We start from the raw sequence: 14535 nt of genomic DNA, 5'->3' as shown, positions 1-14535 counted from the left end.
TTCATGTTCAGAATGAGGGAAATGTTTTGCTTTTAAATCTCGCCTTGTCGCACATCAGAGAATTCACACAGGTGAGAAGCCGTTTGTATGTTCAGAAAGTGGGAAATATTTTAAAGGGAAATCAGGCCTTGTTAAACATCAGGACACTCACATAGGAGAGAAGTCATTTTCATGTTCAGAATGTGGGAAATGTTTTACCGTGAAATCAGTCCTTGTCGCACATCAGAGAATTCACACAGGAGAGAAGCCATATTCATGCACAGATTGTGGGAAATGTTTTACACAGAAATCAGTCCTTGTTAAACATCAGAGAATTCACACAGGAGAGAAACCATATTCATGTACAGAATGTGGGAAATGTTTTACACAGAAATCAGGCCTTGTTAAACATCAGGACACTCACATAGGAGAGAAGTCATTTTCATGTTCAGAATGTGGGAAATATTTTGCTTTTAAATCTCGCCTTGTCGCACATCAGAGATTTCACACAGGTGAGAAGCCGTTTGTATGTTCAGAAAGTGGGAAATGTTTTACACAGAAATCAAATCTTGTTACACATCAGAGAATTCACACAGGAGAGAAGCCATATTCATGCACAGATTGTGGGAAATGTTTTACACAGAAATCAGGCCTTGTTAAACATCAGAGAATTCACACAGGAGAGAAACCATATTCATGCACAGATTGTGGGAAATGTTTTACACAGAAATCAGGCCTTGTTAAACATCAGAGAATTCACACAGGAGAGAAACCATATTCATGTACAGATTGTGGGAAATGTTTTACACAGAAATCAGGCCTTGTTAAACATCAGGACACTCACATAGGAGAGAAGTCATTTTCATGTTCAGAATGTGGGAAATGTTTTGCTTTTAAATCTCGCCTTGTCGCACATCAGAGATTTCACACAGGTGAGAAGCCGTTTGTATGTTCAGAAAGTGGGAAATGTTTTACACAGAAATCAAATCTTGTTACACATCAGAGAATTCACACAGGAGAGAAGCCATATTCATGCACAGATTGTGGGAAATGTTTTACAGAGAAATCAGTCCTTGTTAAACATCAGAGAATTCACACAGGAGAGAAACCATATTCATGTACAGATTGTGGGAAATGTTTTACACAGAAATCAGGCCTTGTTAAACATCAGGACACTCACATAGGAGAGAAGTCATTTTCATGTTCAGAATGTGGGAAATGTTTTGCTTTTAAATCTCGCCTTGTCGCACATCAGAGAATTCACACAGGTGAGAAGCCGTTTGTATGTTCAGAAAGTGGGAAATATTTTAAAGGGAAATCAGGCCTTGTTAAACATCAGAGAATTCACACAGGAGAGAAACCATATTCATGTACAGATTGTGGGAAATGTTTTACACAGAAATCAGGCCTTGTTAAACATCAGAGAATTCACACAGGAGAGAAACCATATTCATGTACAGATTGTGGGAAATGTTTTACACAGAAATCAGGCCTTGTTAAACATCAGGACACTCACATAGGAGAGAAGTCATTTTCATGTTCAGAATGTGGGAAATGTTTACACAGAAATCAGACCTTGTTAAACATCAGGACACTCACATAAGAGAGAAGTCATTTTCATGTTCAGAATGTGGGAAATGTTTTGCTTTTAAATCTCGCCTTGTCGCACATCAGAGATTTCACACAGGTGAGAAGCCGTTTGTATGTTCAGAAAGTGGGAAATGTTTTACACAGAAATCAAATCGTGTTACACATCAGAGAATTCACACAGGAGAGAAGCCATATTCATGCACAGATTGTGGGAAATGTTTTACAGAGAAATCAGGCCTTGTTAAACATCAGAGAATTCACACAGGAGAGAAACCATATTCATGTACAGATTGTGGGAAATGTTTTACACAGAAATCAGGCCTTGTTAAACATCAGGACACTCACATAGGAGAGAAGTCATTTTCATGTTCAGAATGTGGGAAATGTTTTGCTTTTAAATCTCGCCTTGTCGCACATCAGAGAATTCACACAGGTGAGAAGCCGTTTGTATGTTCAGAAAGTGGGAAATATTTTAAAGGGAAATCAGGCCTTGTTAAACATCAGGACACTCACATAGGAGAGAAGTCATTTTCATGTTCAGAATGTGGGAAATGTTTTACACAGAAATCAGACCTTGTTAAACATCAGGACACTCACATAAGAGAGAAGCCATTTGTATGTTCAGAATGTGGGAAATGTTTTACACAGAAATCAGACCTTGTTAAACATCAGGACACTCACATAGGAGAGAAGTCATTTTCATGTTCAGAATGTGGGAAATGTTTACACAGAAATCAGACCTTGTTAAACATCAGGACACTCACATAAGAGAGAAGTCATTTTCATGTTCAGAATGTGGGAAATGTTTTGCTTTTAAATCTCGCCTTGTCGCACATCAGAGAATTCACACAGGTGAGAAGCCGTTTGTATGTTCAGAATGTGGGAAATGTTTTACACAGAAATCAGTCCTTGTTAAACATCAGAGAATTCACACAGGAGAGAAGCCATTTTCATGTTCAGAATGTGGGAAATGTTTTACACAGAAATCACATCTTGTTACACATCAGAGAATTCACACAGGTGAGAAGCCATATTCATGTACAGATTGTGGGAAATGTTTTACACAGAAATCAGACCTTGTTAAACATCAGGACACTCACATAGGAGAGAAGTCATTTTCATATTCAGAATGTGGGAAATGTTTTACCGTGAAATCAGTCCTTGTCGCACATCAGAGAATTCACACAGGAGAGAAGCCATATTCATGCACAGATTGTGGGAAATGTTTTACCGTGAAATCAGTCCTTGTCGCACATCAGAGAATTCACACAGGAGAGAAACCATATTCATGTACAGAATGTGGGAAATGTTTTACACAGAAATCAGGCCTTGTTAAACATCAGGACACTCACATAGGAGAGAAGTCATTTTCATGTTCAGAATGAGGGAAATGTTTTGCTTTTAAATCTCGCCTTGGACCCCACATAGGAGAGAAGTCATTTTCATGTTTAGAATGAGGGAAATGTTTTGCTTTTAAATCTCGCCTTGTCGCACATCAGCGAATTCACACAGGTGAGAACCCGTTTGTATGTTCAGAAAGTGGGAAATATTTTAAAGGGAAATCAGACCTTGTTAAACATCAGGACACTCACATAGGAGAGAAGTCATTTTCATATTCAGAATGTGGGAAATGTTTTACCGTGAAATCAGTCCTTGTCGCACATCAGAGAATTCACACAGGAGAGAAACCATATTCATGTACAGAATGTGGGAAATGTTTTACACAGAAATCAGGCCTTGTTAAACATCAGGACACTCACATAGGAGAGAAGTCATTTTCATGTACAGAATGAGGGAAATGTTTTGCTTTTAAATCTCGCCTTGTCGCACATCAGCGAATTCACACAGGTGAGAAGCCGTTTGTATGTTCAGAAAGTGGGAAATATTTTAAAGGGAAATCAGACCTTGTTAAACATCAGGACACTCACATAGGAGAGAAGTCATTTTCATGTTCAGAATGTGGGAAATGTTTTACCGTGAAATCAGTCCTTGTCGCACATCAGAGAATTCACACAGGAGAGAAGCCATATTCATGCACAGATTGTGGGAAATGTTTTACACAGAAATAACATCTTGTTACACATCAGAGAATTCACACAGGTGAGAAGCCATATTCATGTACAGATTGTGGGAAATGTTTTACACAGAAATCAGACCTTGTTAAACATCAGGACACTCACATAGGAGAGAAGTCATTTTCATGTTCAGAATGTGGGAAATGTTTTACCGTGAAATCAGTCCTTGTCGCACATCAGAGAATTCACACAGGAGAGAAGCCATTTTCATGTTCAGAATGTGGGAAATGTTTTACACAGAAATCAGACCTTGTTAAACATCAGGACACTCACATAGGAGAGAAGTCATTTTCATGTTCAGAATGAGGGAAATGTTTTGCTTTTAAATCTCGCCTTGTCGCACATCAGCGAATTCACACAGGTGAGAAGCCGTTTGTATGTTCAGAAAGTGGGAAATATTTTAAAGGGAAATCAGACCTTGTTAAACATCAGGACACTCACATAGGAGAGAAGTCATTTTCATGTTCAGAATGTGGGAAATGTTTTACACAGAAATCAGTCCTTGTCGCACATCAGAGAATTCACACAGGAGAGAAGCCATTTTCATGTTCAGAATGTGGGAAATGTTTTACACAGAAATCAGACCTTGTTAAACATCAGGACACTCACATAGGAGAGAAGTCATTTTCATGTTCAGAATGAGGGAAATGTTTTGCTTTTAAATCTCGCCTTGTCGCACATCAGCGAATTCACACAGGTGAGAAGCCGTTTGTATGTTCAGAAAGTGGGAAATATTTTAAAGGGAAATCAGACCTTGTTAAACATCAGGACACTCACATAGGAGAGAAGTCATTTTCATGTTCAGAATGTGGGAAATGTTTTACCGTGAAATCAGTCCTTGTCGCACATCAGAGAATTCACACAGGAGAGAAGCCATATTCATGCACAGATTGTGGGAAATGTTTTACACAGAAATCACATCTTGTTACACATCAGAGAATTCACACAGGTGAGAAGCCATATTCATGTACAGATTGTGGGAAATGTTTTACACAGAAATCAGACCTTGTTAAACATCAGGACACTCACATAGGAGAGAAGTCATTTTCATGTTCAGAATGAGGGAAATGTTTTGCTTTTAAATCTCGCCTTGTCGCACATCAGCGAATTCACACAGGTGAGAAGCCGTTTGTATGTTCAGAAAGTGGGAAATATTTTAAAGGGAAATCAGACCTTGTTAAACATCAGGACACTCACATAGGAGAGAAGTCATTTTCATGTTCAGAATGTGGGAAATGTTTTACCGTGAAATCAGTCCTTGTCGCACATCAGAGAATTCACACAGGAGAGAAGCCATATTCATGCACAGATTGTGGGAAATGTTTTACACAGAAATCAGGCCTTGTTAAACATCAGAGAATTCACACAGGAGAGAAACCATATTCATGTACAGAATGTGGGAAATGTTTTACACAGAAATCAGGCCTTGTTAAACATCAGGACACTCACATAGGAGAGAAGTCATTTTCATGTTCAGAATGTGGGAAATGTTTTGCTTTTAAATCTCGCCTTGTCGCACATCAGAGATTTCACACAGGTGAGAAGCCGTTTGTATGTTCAGAAAGTGGGAAATGTTTTACACAGAAATCAGACCTTGTTAAACATCAGGACACTCACATAGGAGAGAAGTCATTTTCATGTTTAGAATGAGGGAAATGTTTTGCTTTTAAATCTCGCCTTGTCGCACATCAGCGAATTCACACAGGTGAGAACCCGTTTGTATGTTCAGAAAGTGGGAAATATTTTAAAGGGAAATCAGACCTTGTTAAACATCAGGACACTCACATAGGAGAGAAGTCATTTTCATGTTCAGAATGTGGGAAATGTTTTACCGTGAAATCAGTCCTTGTCGCACATCAGAGAATTCACACAGGAGAGAAGCCATATTCATGCACAGATTGTGGGAAATGTTTTACACAGAAATCACATCTTGTTACACATCAGAGAATTCACACAGGTGAGAAGCCATATTCATGTACAGATTGTGGGAAATGTTTTACACAGAAATCAGACCTTGTTAAACATCAGGACACTCACATAGGAGAGAAGTCATTTTCATGTTCAGAATGTGGGAAATGTTTTACCGTGAAATCAGTCCTTGTCGCACATCAGAGAATTCACACAGGAGAGAAGCCATTTTCATGTTCAGAATGTGGGAAATGTTTTACACAGAAATCAGACCTTGTTAAACATCAGGACACTCACATAGGAGAGAAGTCATTTTCATGTTCAGAATGAGGGAAATGTTTTGCTTTTAAATCTCGCCTTGTCGCACATCAGCGAATTCACACAGGTGAGAAGCCGTTTGTATGTTCAGAAAGTGGGAAATATTTTAAAGGGAAATCAGACCTTGTTAAACATCAGGACACTCACATAGGAGAGAAGTCATTTTCATGTTCAGAATGTGGGAAATGTTTTACACAGAAATCACATCTTGTTACACATCAGAGAATTCACACAGGTGAGAAGCCATATTCATGTACAGATTGTGGGAAATGTTTTACACAGAAATCAGACCTTGTTAAACATCAGGACACTCACATAGGAGAGAAGTCTGTCAGGACAGTGTCCGGGATATGGGGGTCCCTGAGATATCCCGCAACCCCTGTCCCTGCCTACTTGCCCCCCTGGGCTAACCCCCAGGGCGACAACTGGGCGACGGTCCCTACCCTCACTAGGGAAGCGGGACACGGGAGACAAACAGACACTGAGACAAAACAACGGTAGAATGGTCAGACAATCCGGGTAGGCAACAACCTTGTTAAACATCAGGACACTCACATAGGAGAGAAGTCATTTTCATGTTCAGAATGTGGGAAATGTTTTACCGTGAAATCAGTCCTTGTCGCACATCAGAGAATTCACACAGGAGAGAAGCCATATTCATGCACAGATTGTGGGAAATGTTTTACACAGAAATCAGTCCTTGTTAAACATCAGAGAATTCACACAGGAGAGAAACCATATTCATGTACAGAATGTGGGAAATGTTTTACACAGAAATCAGGCCTTGTTAAACATCAGGACACTCACATAGGAGAGAAGTCATTTTCATGTTCAGAATGAGGGAAATGTTTTGCTTTTAAATCTCGCCTTGTCGCACATCAGCGAATTCACACAGGTGAGAAGCCGTTTGTATGTTCAGAAAGTGGGAAATATTTTAAAGGGAAATCAGACCTTGTTAAACATCAGGACACTCACATAGGAGAGAAGTCATTTTCATGTTCAGAATGTGGGAAATGTTTTACCGTGAAATCAGTCCTTGTCGCACATCAGAGAATTCACACAGGAGAGAAGCCATATTCATGCACAGATTGTGGGAAATGTTTTACAGAGAAATCAGTCCTTGTTAAACATCAGAGAATTCACACAGGAGAGAAGACCTTTTCATGTTCAGAATGTGGGAAATGTTTTACACAGAAATCAAATCTTGTTACACATCAGAGAATTCACACAGGAGAGAAACCATATTCATGTACAGATTGTGGGAAATGTTTTACACAGAAATCAGGCCTTGTTAAACATCAGGACACTCACATAGGAGAGAAGTCATTTTCATGTTCAGAATGTGGGAAATGTTTTGCTTTTAAATCTCGCCTTGTCGCACATCAGAGATTTCACACAGGTGAGAAGCCGTTTGTATGTTCAGAATGAGGGAAATGTTTTACAGAGAAATCAGTCCTTGTTAAACATCAGAGAATTCACACAGGAGAGAAGACCTTTTCATGTTCAGAATGTGGGAAATGTTTTACACAGAAATCAAATCTTGTTACACATCAGAGAATTCACACAGGAGAGAAGCCATATTCATTCACAGATTGTGGGAAATGTTTTACACAGAAATCAGGCCTTGTTAAACATCAGGACACTCACATAGGAGAGAAGTCATTTTCATGTTCAGAATGTGGGAAATGTTTTGCTTTTAAATCTCGCCTTGTCGCACATCAGAGATTTCACACAGGTGAGAAGCCGTTTGTATGTTCAGAATGAGGGAAATGTTTTACAGAGAAATCAGTCCTTGTTAAACATCAGAGAATTCACACAGGAGAGAAACCATATTCATGTACAGATTGTGGGAAATGTTTTACACAGAAATCAGGCCTTGTTAAACATCAGGACACTCACATAGGAGAGAAGTCATTTTCATGTTCAGAATGTGGGAAATGTTTTGCTTTTAAATCTCGCCTTGTCGCACATCAGAGATTTCACACAGGTGAGAAGCCGTTTGTATGTTCAGAATGAGGGAAATGTTTTACAGAGAAATCAGTCCTTGTTAAACATCAGAGAATTCACACAGGAGAGAAGACCTTTTCATGTTCAGAATGTGGGAAATGTTTTACACAGAAATCAAATCTTGTTACACATCAGAGAATTCACACAGGAGAGAAGCCATATTCATGCACAGATTGTGGGAAATGTTTTACACAGAAATCAGGCCTTGTTAAACATCAGGACACTTACATAGGAGAGAAGTCATTTTCATGTTCAGAATGTGGGAAATGTTTTGCTTTTAAATCTCGCCTTGTCGCACATCAGAGAATTCACACAGGAGAGAAGCCATATTCATGCACAGATTGTGGGAAATGTTTTACAGAGAAATCAGTCCTTGTTAAACATCAGAGAATTCACACAGGAGAGAAGCCGTATTCATGTACAGATTGTGGGAAATGTTTTACAGAGAAATCAGTCCTTGTCGCACATCAGAGAATTCACACAGGAGAGAAGCCATATTCATGCACAGATTGTGGGAAATGTTTTACAGAGAAATCAGTCCTTGTTAAACATCAGAGAATTCACACAGGAGAGAAACCATATTCATGTACAGAATGTGGGAAATGTTTTACACAGAAATCAGGCCTTGTTAAACATCAGGACACTCACATAGGAGAGAAGTCATTTTCATGTTCAGAATGTGGGAAATGTTTTGCTTTTAAATCTCGCCTTGTCGCACATCAGAGATTTCACACAGGTGAGAAGCCGTTTGTATGTTCAGAAAGTGGGAAATCAGGCCTTGTCGCACATCAGAGTATTAACACAGGTGAGAAGCCGTTTGTATGTTCAGAATGTGGGAAATGTTTTACACAGAAATCAGTCCTTGTTACACATCAGACAATTCACACAGGAGAGAAGCCGTATTCATGTACAGATTGTGGGAAATGTTTTACACAGAAATCAGTCCTTGTTACACATCAGAGAATTCACACAGGAGAGAAGCCATTTTCATGTTCAGAATGTGGGAAATGTTTTACCGTGAAATCAAATCTTGTTACACATCAGACAATTCACACAGGAGAGAAGCCGTATTCATGTACAGATTGTGGGAAATGTTTTACACAGAAATCAGACCTTGTTAAACATCAGGACACTCACATAGGAGAGAAGTCATTTTCATGTTCAGAATGTGGGAAATGTTTTACTCGCAAATCAAATTTACTGCAACATCAAAAAGTTCACACCGGAGAGAAGCTATTTTTTAAACCTGTTTTTTCTAACCATGATGAATAAGAAATGTATGTAATTACCGATAAACATCCGTTATCCATTAACAAATATAATCCAGATAGCCCGCCTTTATATCAGCCGTGTACATAGAATATTTCACACTGATACATATAACTGCGTCTCTAAACTTGCTTCTAACTGTTAATAAAAGTTTACTTGTAAAACTTACATGTTTGTATTTGGGCCGATCTTTCTTCTTCCTTTAGATGATGTTTCCTCAGAACTGATGGAGATGAGGGAGAGCTGGTACCCATTATGTGTATAAGTAGTGAGGGGAGAATCACTGCCGATCCCGGACCTTGTGGAGTTTGTTAGGACATTTTTTGGTTTTGAGAATGATCCTTTCATAAATGATAATGGTAAGAACCGTATTCCACCACTGAGCCCAGCAAGGGCGTCTCCCCTCCATCTCATCACTATAGGGTCATATACTAGGAAGAGTCGCACACAGTAATATACAGCTGTGATCACATGGGAAAGGTTCTACAACTTCAGTGTAACATATCAGACTTTACTTATACAGGACTATACAACTTGGGGCGCACAGCCCGATAAAACAAACCCCCTACATGTTTCACACTCAGATGAGCTCTGAACACACCAGATTTCAGGAGAGCCAAGAGTTTTATACAGAAGTGACAACTTGGGAAATCTGGTGCGACATAATAGTCCATATCAGGGTGCAAACATTTACAGATCAGGTAGATACTGCCAACAGGAATACATAAGATCTTACTTAGACTTCAAGCCTAACAGAACCCGGGCGCACATCTCTGTAATCCAGTAAGACTCATGTAGGAAAGGTTTTATGAGCCAATCACCTCCCTGAGAGGAAGGATTAACCCTTAGAAGACATATTGAATGAATGGTTTTGGATGAAATGTTGTGATGTCATTCAGGTAATATGGCTTCTTTGTACATTATAGCCATTTCCTTCCCGGGGAGGGGATTGGCACAGGAAACTATTGGTACATGAGTTTCCTGGATTATGGAGTTGTGTGCCCGGGTTCTGTTAGGCGTGAATTCTAAGTATGATCTTATGTATTTGTTCTGACAATATCTGCCCGATCTCAGATTTATATTTTCACTTTCTGTGGTGATTGAATGTAAATGTTCGCTCCCTGATATGGACTATTGTGCCGGACCGGATCTTCCAAGTTACCACTTATGTATAAACCTCTTGGATCACCTGACATCTGACAAGCCCTGATTAACAACTTACCTGAGTTGGAAAGGTGTAGGTGGGGAGTTTAATGGGTTCAGCACAAAGGGCTATACCTAATTCACTAATCTCAGTCCTTGCCACACACTCCCCTAGATGCTGAGGCACCTCAATAGTCAGGGAGCGGCTAGCAGTCCATCAGGATTCCATTAGGTGATTATAAGGAGCTGGTGAGCACCAGTGGCAGCCGCAGGCCTGGCAAAGCCCTCCAAGTCAGCTAGAAGCATGGCGTAATAGATTGCATATCTGTTATAGAGCTCAAATAAAAATATCAATCCCACCTTGGCCGGCTTCTGCTCCCTGTTCCTCTCTGCAGGCGTATCTTGCAAGACTTAATTAGCCACCGTTTTCTTTGGCTTTCTTGTACAAATGTAATTAAGAACAAATTGAGTTTAACTCCTCGTTAGTGTGCAACATTGACTGCCTTTCACTCGTTGCTTCCCGTTAGCTCCGACGTTCATGGCATCATATGGTACTATTAGATATCAAGTAAATTCATATACATACACAAATGAATTAATTATACATAATTTAATAAAAGTGTTAGAATAACATTGATTTCGTTTGGAAATTAATTGATTACATATCTGAGTAACTGGTTGGCATAATCTGTTTCTGGATTTTATCCTTCTAATAGCAGTTGGTAAAATCCTGCCGCTGCTTGTGTTGTAACCGGTCTTATAGATTTCAATTACCTTTATATGAGAATCTAATGTAAATATCATTGGGTATCCATTCTATTTCCAATGGATTAAACACCTGTTTATGTACTATTATTATGGGTCATTGTAGGTGACGATCTTCATATTACCGCTATTCATTCTGCATCATCTATTGGCTTTACATGCAGATAGATTAGAGTTCTGTTATTTTACAATAAGAATCACATATTGATATTTGATATAAATACATGAATACACATTATCAGATAATTCAGCTGCCTTCATTAGCTGGAGGTTCTGCCCTATCCCAAATGATGACTGTGATCAATGAATCTAGCATACCACACCATGCGGCAATGTGATGCCCTGAACGTCGGAGCTAACGGGAAGCAACGAGTGAAAGGCAGTCAATGTTGCACACTAACGAGGGGTTAAATTCACAAATGTTTTGAATGAATTAAAGGTTTAGTTTTTAAGGGAGTCTGTTAGCTTATTATATAGAGGTGAACAAGGTTTTATAAAAACTGAAACGCGTTCTCCATATTTGTGAAATGCACATTTTATTAATAAAGCAGGAAATCTGAAATGCAAGCAGCATCCCGACTGTGAATTACATTTATACATCTCAGTTATACCCTGACAGGTTAGAATATTTTGTCTGTTACCAGGACTGTGACTGTAACAAGGGAGTGCCCTCTAAATCTAGAGGAAAGAAGGTTTCTACACAACATAGAATGGGTTCTTTACTGTAAGAGCAGTGAGATGATGGAACTCTCTACCTGATGATGTGGTGCTGCTCACTAGAAGAGTACAAGAGGGGCCTGGATACCATTCTTGAGTGCAACAAGATTACCGGTTATAGTCACTAGTTTACTTCAGAGGGGTCGTCATCCCGGGATCGCTGATCTAGCTGCCAGACTCGGAGTCGGAAATTTTTTTTCCATTTAAAATAAGGAAAAATGGCTTTTACCTCATTGGGTATATTTGCCTTCCTGTAGATCAATATTGGGGTGATAGGCTGAACTCCGTGGATTTACTATGTTTCTATGTTTTGTTACTATTTATTGTATCGCTGCAATCAGAATCTGCGGTAAAGGATAACATCTATATAAATTACACCAGCATGACAAAGTAATAATGCACCAAGTGTGGAAATTCAGGTTTTTTTTCACAAAAACCTCTCTGTAAAACGTGAAAGAAAGTAAAAAATCAAAAACCATAAATTCAATGTTGTCCCCACAAGCATAAAGAATGACGGCTCACCCGGCCTCACTTGTTCCGCTGTCAGGAAACTTCATCGGCTCCATTTATTCCTAGGATGATGGGAATTTGATTGTGGAAATCCTCGTCTTTTGTACAATTGCATCTTAAGCGATAGGATTGCACAGAGGGGATGGGAATTTTTCATTTTTGGATATGGACCCTTTTGTAGTGTAACAGGCGGTTACTGTCCGCTTAAAAAAATGTTTTGGTAATAATTCTCCCTTCTTCGTGACTCACACTAAATAGTCAATAGATCAGAGTCTTGGCCGGTAAATGTAGGATTCCAGTCATTAGTATTAAGGTACGGAGTAAAATGTAAGAAGACCTGTGAATGTAGCGTCTATATAAATTCCTATGTGACCAATGGTGCTGGGATGATATGTGTTTCCTTACAAACTCTCCCACATAGAGAAGCCCATACATAGAGAGGCAGCATCCACGGCAGCAAGATGAATAAAAAGGAACTATATTCCATTATGGTTCCAGTAACAAAAACAACAACATGGACTGCAAAACCAGGTAGTAACGGCGACGTTTCCATCTAGATAGGATCTTTCTCAAGGCCAGTCAAACTATCCACACTCAAAGTTTATATACATGTAATAATTAAAAACTAATTACCACCAGCTGATTGATCGTCATTAGAGATGAGTGAGCACCAAAATGCTCGGGTGCTCGTTGCTCGAGTCGAGCTTTCTGCGATGCTCGAGAGTTCGTTTCGAGTAACAAACCCCATTGAAGTCAATGGGCGACTTGAACATTTTTATATATGACCCATGCTCCGCTAAGGTTTTCATTTGTGCAAATCTTCAAAACCTACGAAACTGATGGAAACGACACAGATACAGATAGGGCAGGCGAGGGGCAACATGCAGGGCTGCATATCAGGCTCCCAGGTCCCACTATTAAGCCACAATAGGGGCAAGAGTGGGCCCCCCCCCCCCCTAACAATTTTTACTTTGGACAAACCCTCATTAGCAAGGCACGCCTTAGCTAAGCACCACACTATCTGCAACCAAGGACAATCACTGCCTGCGGGACACACCGCTGCCTCTTCTCCTGGGTTACATGCTGCCCCCCCCCCCCCTCTATTTATAAGTGCGTCTGCCATGAGGAGGAACCGGAGGCACACACTGCAGAGGGTTGGCAGGGCCAGGCAGCGACCCTCTTTGAAAGTGTGGGCAATAACCCACAATGCTGTTGAGAATTGATAATAGATTGACGTTCCATCTTCATTCCAATCCTTTGCCACCTGTGTCAGGTGGTCATAAACCCCATGGGCATAAAGTGGAGTCCGCTCCAGCCCAGCACTTCTACACATCTCCACAATGCAGCAATACTCGGTGTGGGAAGTATGTGAGCGGGCCCTGGGTCAGCCTCTATCTCAGCAAACACCTTGTGTGGCACAAGGTGCTGCGAGTGACATAGCAATGTGGACTCCATGTGTCCACACACTACTCATTCTGTTTGGGTGTCGGATACCTCATCGACAACGCAAGGGGTAAACCATCTGCTCTCTGCACCCTACCCAAGTCTGTCAGTGTTTTGGGGATAGACAGGTACAACTCGGGGGGGGGGGGGGGGGCTAACCTGTGGAACGGACGGTGGCACGGCTCTAGAGATCCTGAGCAAGAGGGGATATTATGGACCTTCCCCGACACCTTTAGGACTATCAGCGACACCTCCAAGCTACAGCTGATATCCCTGCAGGCTGGGATAACCCTGGGAAAGACTCGACACCGGACCGATCTGCACCCGAACATCGGGACCGTGCACCGGAGACAAGCTGCGGCCATTCTGGGTGCCGAGAAGGAGCGCGTCGTTCATAGGAGTGCAGTGCCCAGAGGAAACCTACTAGAGACAAAGCAGGGCAACGATTCCATTCCCCGAGGTGAGCGAGGGTAAGGGAGAGCGGGACAGGCTGTACTTACCAACTCAGCGGGCACCCGATTCCACCGGAGCAGCTAAGGGAGACGTCCGGACGGGTGAGCGGGGAAGTGGAGGAGGGAGACGGCCCAAAGCAGGGCAACCAACAAGAAGAGTGAGGTGCCCTATCAGATTCGAGGCAGCTTCTTTCTGGGACGAAAAGCTAAAGATGATAACACAAGCAGCCCGTGCCTCCTCGCCATCTTCTCCCCCCACTCCCCCCCTTTCTTCACCACAGGGGCAAGTTTTTTCCCGCCAGAAGCCTCACCACCATCTTACCTTCCCTGAGAGGAGATAGAGGCTGAACAAATAAAGG

The 14535-nt window shown here is 40.9% G+C and overlaps 1 pseudogene; it reads left to right on the top strand.

Moving 5' to 3' along the window:
- The window catches only part of LOC136627318 (zinc finger protein 850-like), a 166426-nt pseudogene extending 156654 nt beyond the window's left edge, over positions 1-9772 (top strand).
- The last annotated feature ends 4763 nt before the right edge of the window (positions 9773-14535 follow it).

This window comes from Eleutherodactylus coqui, chromosome 5 (genome assembly GCF_035609145.1).
Source record: "Eleutherodactylus coqui strain aEleCoq1 chromosome 5, aEleCoq1.hap1, whole genome shotgun sequence".
Classification (NCBI taxonomy): Eukaryota; Metazoa; Chordata; class Amphibia; order Anura; family Eleutherodactylidae; genus Eleutherodactylus; species Eleutherodactylus coqui.
Note: the sequence above shows the minus strand (reverse complement) of the source record. Positions and strands in the feature narration are given on the sequence as shown.